The 7,705-nt window shown below is 41.4% G+C and overlaps 1 pseudogene; it reads left to right on the forward strand.

Annotated features, from left to right (window-relative positions):
- The first annotated feature begins 4,577 nt into the window (after positions 1-4,577).
- Positions 4,578-6,700, forward strand: LOC129395495 (heat shock transcription factor, Y-linked-like; annotated as a pseudogene).
- The last annotated feature ends 1,005 nt before the right edge of the window (positions 6,701-7,705 follow it).

Raw genomic sequence — 7,705 nt, forward strand, 5'->3', positions numbered from 1 at the left:
GATGTGACTGACAGCAGAAGCTCATTCAGAGTTGTTTTAGGTGACTCAGACTCTCTCTTTCTCATTCTGAATTCTCTTCTTGAGTAATTCAGCCATCCTGCTCTAGACGTTACTAAATCAGGTGACCTCAGACAACCTCCGAACAAGGAGTCTTCCCTCACCCGCTCCATCTGCTGCCCTAGCACAGATTGAGTACTCGTGTACCCATTTTCCTCACCAATCACCCAGCATAAGGCTCCTGAGCAGCCAAGAGATCTTTTCCAATAGGTGGAATGCCCCTTTAGAAAATGTACCCAAGTCCCTCAGCAGACACAAGTGAAACACTCTTCACCTCGGCAGGAAACCCAAGAGAAACAGCGGTTCATGAAAGCTCCTGAGCAGTGTGTTTTCCAGTCCCATGATGGGACAAAGCCTATCTATTCCTTCAGACTCACCTCTTGGCAATATTCTAAAGCATTGTGATAAATTTGACTCCCAAACCCTCAAATAGAAATGTCTAATTTTCTTGTGTAATACAGCATTGTTCCTATGCAGAAAATCATTAAAGTAGTTTCTGTAGTGAGCCAGCAAAGGAATCGTGACCAACTCAGCATTCCACTGGAGGCTATATGATCAAACAGCAAACTGTTTATCATGAATGCAGGATGTGGGCAAACTCACACTGCGCCTGCTGCCAAAAGGTTTGCTGAGGGCAGTCACTCCCTGGCACCAGTCTCCTTGAAGTTATCTGCTGGGAAATTTAGCACCTATTGTTTCAAGGATGCAGTCTCGCAAGCCAGCTGTAAACCAAATGGCTGACTGACAATTACCCGACAATCACCACCACCACCACCCCCACACTGGCCCCCACCGCTTTCTCATTATCTCTTTTACCTAATAAATTCAGAGGGCTGAAAAAGCTCTGGGCCCTTGTCCACTAGAGGCAAAGTGCCCCCAAACCCTTCTTCCAAATATACTCTTTTGTCTTTGTCTTTTATTCCCACGTTCATCCTCCTTTGTTCAGTCCCACAAGGTCCGTGCAGGTTACAAGTGGCGTCCGGACACAGGACTTCGAGGATGTAAATGAAGAAGGTCTGCTGGAGCAGAGGAACTGAAATTGACAAGGTGAAGGGGGACCCCAGGATAAGTCTGCCAGCAGCAGATATAACATCAGTGCCCTAAAGAGGTAGTGGGAGCAGTGCTTTAAAGAAATACTGGGAATGGGAAGTTTTCTAAATCAGGGTAACATGGGGCAGAATTTGTCTATTGAAGAAAAATATTATGTGCAGTTGCTTAAAGTTTTGTTGAAACAAACTGGTGCTCAAGTTAGTTCTCAGACATTAACATGCTGCAGGAGGTTATTAGGCGTAATTCATGGTTTCCACAGGCAGGCACTCTTGATACGGAAAATTGGGACAGAGCAGGAAAAGAATTAAAACAGGCCCATCAAAAAGGTCTTAAAGTTGATTCTTCTGTTTTTTCCACTTGGAGTTTAATTCATACTGTTCGTCTATCAATATGTCCTTATTATTCTGCAGGACAGCATGCTGAGTCTAAAAATCTGAAAGCATCTGTTGTCCCACCCACAGCATTGACAAAAATAAAAAACAGGACAGGGAGGATACCTATACCACAGGGAGGATTGGCCTATACCTCCTTCTCCAATTACAGAAACATCTGTACCACCTCCTTCAATAGCAGAAATAGAAACCCCAATATAAAGAATTTTATGCTCTGCTGCCATAGCTGGAGAGTCCTTAGGAGCTTATGCTTTTCCTATTTCCGTAAGGCCTGATCCAAACAATCCATAGCAGGTTATTCATGAACACACTCCACTAGAGTTTAAGTTGTTGAAGGAATTAAAAAGCAAGTGTGGTAAATAATGGCGTACAGAGTCCATTCACTTTAGGATTACTAGAATCTGTGTTCGGTGCTATGCATCTTTTAGCCTTTGATGTAAAACACTTGGCACAAACTTACTTGTCTGTTAGTGCATATCTGACATGGAATTTAAATTGGCAAGAAATGTGTGCAGACCAGGCTAGACAAAATAATGCTGCTGGACACGGAGACATTACAGAAGATATGCTGTTAGGTAATGGCCCTTATTCAGACCTGGAGTGACAAATGGCACTCGCACACTTTGTTTATCTGCAGTGTGCAAAGGCTGCTAAAAATGCCTGGGCCACAATTCCTAAAGAAGTACAAGCCTTTTTACATATCATGCAAAGGTCACAGGAGCCCTATTTGCAATTTCTTGCAAGATTACAAGAGGCAGTGAAGCATCAGATTCCTCATACTGAGGGTGCAGAAGTGCTAACCTTAACTCTAGCTTTTGAGAATGCAAACACGGATTGTAAACATGCACTAGCACCAGCAAGGTGTACACAAAACTTGGGAAATTTTCTCAGAGCTTGTCAGGATGTAGGAACTGAGCTTCATTGATCTGCAATGTTAGCGCAAGCAATGGCTAATTTAGCAGTTGACAAATCTAAAAGGAGCCAAGGGTCAAACCCTAAAATGGGAAAATGTTATAATTGTGGAAAAATTGGACATTTTAAAAAGGAATGCTGCCAGTTCTCAGGACAGAAAGGACCTTACAATGCAGTGTCCCACCCAGTGGGAAAAAAAACGCCAGGACTTTGTCCTCACTGTTAACAAAGGAAATCACTGGGCTAATCAGTGTTACTCAAGATTTAATCAGAATGGCACCCGCTGTTGGGAAATGAGAGGGGGGCCTGGACCCCGGCCCCTCAAACAATGAGGGCATTCCCAGTTCAAACCTCAACCCCATTTCAGGCATGGGTTCCCAGAGGCACATTGATTCCCTCACCCCAGGAGCACCAGGAAGTGCAGGATTAGATCTACCCCCCAAGAGAAAGAATCACATTAGTTGTGGGAGAAAAACCCATCAAAGTTCCCACTGGTTTTTGGGGACCTTTACCAGCAGGATACATGGGACTAATTTTAGGCAAAAGCCGTCTTAACCTACAGGGCATTAATGTAGTCCCAGGAGTTATGGACTCAGATGAAGGAGAAATTCAAGTAGTTTTTGTTTGTTTGTTTTTGAGATGGAGTCTCGCTCTGTTGCCCAGGCTGGAGTGCAGTGGCACAATCTCGGCTCACTGCAACCTCTGCCTCCTGGGTTCACGCCATTCTCCTGCCTCAACCTCCTGAGTAGCTGAGACTACAGGCACTCGCCACCACGCCCGGCTAATTTTTTTGTAATTTTTAGTAAAGACTAAAAATTACACTGTGTTAGCCAGGATGGTCTCGATCTCCTGACCTTGTGATCCGCCCACCTCGGCTTCCCAAAGTGCTGGGATTACAGGTGTGAGCCACTGTGCCCAGCCCTTAATTTTTTAAAGTACATCTCACATAATATAAAATTATTTTAAAGTGTACAATTCAATGGAATTTAATATGCTTATGATGTTATACAATCATCACCTCACTCTAGTTCAAACATTTCTATCACCCAACAGGAAAGCTCTGATCTACTAAACAGTTCTTTGTATTCCCCATCCCCTCTGCAGCAACCAGTAACCTACTTTTTTTTTTTTTTTTTTGAGACTAAGTCTCTCTGTCACCCAGGTTGGAGTGCAATGGTGCAGTCTCGGGTCACTGCAACCTCTGCCTTCTGGGTTCAAATGATTCTCCTGCCTCAGCCTCCCGAGTAGCTGGGACTATAAGCATGTGCCCCCACACTCAGCTAATTTTTGTATTTTTAGTAGAGGCAGGATTTCACTATGTTAGTCAGGCTGGTCTGGAACTTCTGACCTTGTGATCTGCCCACCTCAGGCTCCCAAAGAGCTGGGATTACAGGCATGAGCCACCACACCCAAAGGCCATGCTTTTTTTTTTTTTTTTTTAACAGAGTCTTGCTCTGTCACCAGGCTGGAGTGCAGTGGTGTGATCTTGGCTCACAGCAATCTCCACCTCCCGGGATCAAGCAATTCCCCTGCCTCAGCCACCTGAGTAGCTGGAACTACCAGTGCACGCCATCATGCTCGGCTAATTTTTTGTATCTTAGTAGAGACAGGACTTTTAACACATAGGTTCTGCACTGCATCAGTTACCAATCCAACACGCCAAACTGACAGAGCTTTTAAAATCTTTTTTTTATTGTTGTTGTTTTTGCATTGTCCAATTACCAGGCCCTACACTCCTGGCACCAATATAGTAAGAGTGTATGTGTAACAGAGAAAATCACTTTTATTTCAGGGATTGAGGACATTATTTATTTATTTCCTTATTTACTTAAAAGATTCTGCAGGAATGAGATTTTGGAGATCACACTATGTGAGTAATAAGTCCACATTTTATTTTTTTTACTGGATACCTTTCTAGGAAGAATTGTCCCATAAAGAAATGAGGAATGAAAATGAAAATGAAGAAATTTTCATTTCTCACACTTGGCTGAATTTTTTACATTTGTTGCTAGGAGACCAAAGTCCTCTTGTGATATCATTGCTACTCAGGTTGGGAAACATCGTGATGGTTACTTTATCTGCCTAGGGCTTCTGAAGCAGCATTTGAAGCTGCAGGCTTGAAAACCATGCAGGCTGGAAGAGTAGCTAAAGAAATATTTATTTGAGATGGCACATGTTTCTTCAGAAACTCAAGATGTTTCTCCCAAAGATGAATTAACTGGTTCAGAAGCCTCCACTAGGTCTCCATTTTGTGAACACACGTTCCCTGGGGACTCAGACTTAAGGTCAATGATTGAAGAAAATGCTTTTCCGGTTTTGTCACAAGGATCCTTGATAAAAAGGCCACGTTACACAGTTTGTGTCTCTGAGCCAGATAAAGATAATGATTTTCTTTCTCTGACCTTTCCCAGGAAACTTTGGAAAATAGCTGAAAGTGACCAATTCAAGTCTATTTCGTGGGATGAGAATGGAACTTGCAGAGTGATTAATGAAGAACTCTTCAAGAAAGAAATTTTGGAAGAAAGGCTCTTTACAGAATATTGGAAACTGACAGTATGAAAAGCTTAGTTTGACAGCTCAACCTCCACGTATTTAGTAAAATTTGACAGAATTTTCAAACATCTGCTTCTTTGGCCAACTTTCTGGCAGAAGAAAAACAAGTCTCTGTTTTAAGCAAAGTATTCAAAATATTTCAGTTACCATAAGTAGAATATAATATATGATTTTATTTTATACATCAGTAAACATGCTAATATATGCAGTAAGACCAAATTTCAAAAATTATGTGAAATACTAAGGTTATTTAATTTTTTGCAAACATTGAGGACAACTTGAGCATTAAACTTTCAGTGTCTTAAAAAATTTTGCCAACAACTTTGAATCTTATCAGTGAACTCCAAATAAAGATACCAAAGCCACTAGTGAAATGTCACTGTCAATATATAATATGTTTTCACTTGACAGTTTTATTAATTGAATGCTTTTTTCCCCAAAAAGTGCATTCTTTTTTTTTTTTTTTTTTTTTTGAGACAGAGTCTCGCTCTGTAGCCCAGGCTGGAGTGTAGTGGCCTCGGCTCACTGCAAGCTCCGCCTCCCAGGTTCATGCCATTCTCCTGCCTCAGCCTCCCCAGTAGCTGGGAATACAGGCACCCGCCACCATGCCCAGCTAAATTTTTTTTGTATTTTTAGTAGAGATGGGGCTTCACCATGTTACCCAGGATGGCCTCGATCTCCTGACCTCATGATCTGCCTGCCTTGGCCTCCCAAAGTGCTGGGATTACAGGCGTGAGCCACCGTGCTCGGCTGCGCACTCTTAAAAATAGCCAAAAATGTGCATGCATTAGCTGATGACATTAAGTGTGTGTGATAATACAGAAATCTGAGACTTTACACGTTAGATTTGTGATAATCGCTTGTCTCTTGGTTAAAAATGGCACTAAATCAACTTCTCCTTTGGTTTTAGTTACAGTTCTCGTAATCCAAATTTCAAACATGACTGTCCCCAACTTTCAGTAAGAATGAAGAGTTGGGATTAAAAATCCTTCTCCTGTATCTACTTTATTTGCTGAAGATTTCAACAAGAAGCACTTTAGAGCAGGGTATAACATGGATAGTCATAATTCTGGCTTAGCTGCTGAAACTAGTGAAGAAAGTTCATTTCCAACCTCTACAAATTTAAATATGCCTCTAACAAGGAAGTATTGTGTCAGCTAGAGAATTGCTAGTTCAACTGACCCAGTCAGAAGCAGTTTTCCTCCTCCATCTTCAACTTCAGTTGGATCATCAGACCAAATTGCCACAGATCAACATGCTATTTTAAATCAGTTGACCAATATTCATATGCACTCTCATAGCACCTACATGCAAACAAATGGGCACATTGTGAGTTTTGTTACAACCACAACTTCTCAATACCACATCACACCTCCCTTACAGAATAGCTTTTTGGGGCTGCCAGTGGAACAACTACTTTTCCAACCAGGTATTTTGAGGTATTAGCCAATGAGGCTCCTTATCCTAACCTGCCACCAGTAGGCAACCAGTGGTTCCAAATGCCTATGACATTTGATACATCGGCTGCCTGTCTTTCCAGGCCATCTCATCAACCATCTTCACTGGACAAACATCACCCTAATTACAACATATCTTCCACCAAAGGGGTAACAGATTATGCAGGACAACAGGGACTGAAATTTACATTGATAAAAAATTTTAAAATTCCTGCAATTCTCTTATTAAACAATAAAATTACATGTTTACTTTTATGGTTGCTTTTCCCTTATTTCTGAAAACAAGGTTAAGATTTCATAAAATGGTACTTTATTTCAGTGATGGGCTATTATACTATTTTTACAACATATGTGGACTTTTTGATCATTCAACAGGAAATTTGACATGCCCCTTTGTATGTTTATTTAGTTCTCTAAAGAGGAAAAAATAATAGAGTGCTTTAATCCATTTGCTGCTGCAACAACAGAATACCATTGACTGGGTAATTTGTAAAAAAACCTCATTTTGCTCATGTTTCTGGAGGCTGGGAAGTCCAAGGGGCTGCATCTGGTGACGGTTCCTTTACAACATGGCAGGAGGGCATCATACAGTGAAGGACTTGTGATAAACAGAAAATCAGGGGCAAACTCATCCTTTGATCCAAAGCCCACTCACACAATAACTAACTTATTCTCAAGATAATGCCATTGATCCAGTCATGATAGGTTGCACCCTCACAGCTAATCATTTCTTAAAGGTCCCACCTCCCAACACTATTACAATGGCTACAGAATTTCAATGTTAGATTTGGAGGGGACATTCAAAACCATGGCAGTGAGCAAGGGCAAAAAAAGGAACTGAAGCTAGCAAAAGGTAATAAGCAACTTCTCGAAGTCTGGCCTAAATCAAATGAGGGACTAAATTAGGATGGCACAAAGGAAGGAACAAATGCACACATACACATGCACACACAAATAAAAACTCTGGAGAAAGCTTAACACACTATTTACTTCAGTATTTTCTCAGTTACATTTCCCTAGTTATTTTAAACTTGGATTTTAGTTGGCAAAGATCATCTTCATTACAGTTCATGCCTAGCCAGCTCAGTAAACATGATCATCATTATTTGCGTCATCACTTGAGTAACAAAGTTCACATGATATTATACTCATGGACTGCATCACTGTCAGGACATGGTGGAATTTCACAGCTGGCATCAGCAAGGGCCATTTCTGACATTCCGTCAAAGCATTCCAGCAGGTTTTTGCCTTTAATAACCTCCTGCAAGAGTCCACCCTTCACAT

The sequence above is a fragment of the Pan paniscus genome, chromosome Y (assembly GCF_029289425.2).
Source record: "Pan paniscus chromosome Y, NHGRI_mPanPan1-v2.0_pri, whole genome shotgun sequence".
Classification (NCBI taxonomy): Eukaryota; Metazoa; Chordata; class Mammalia; order Primates; family Hominidae; genus Pan; species Pan paniscus.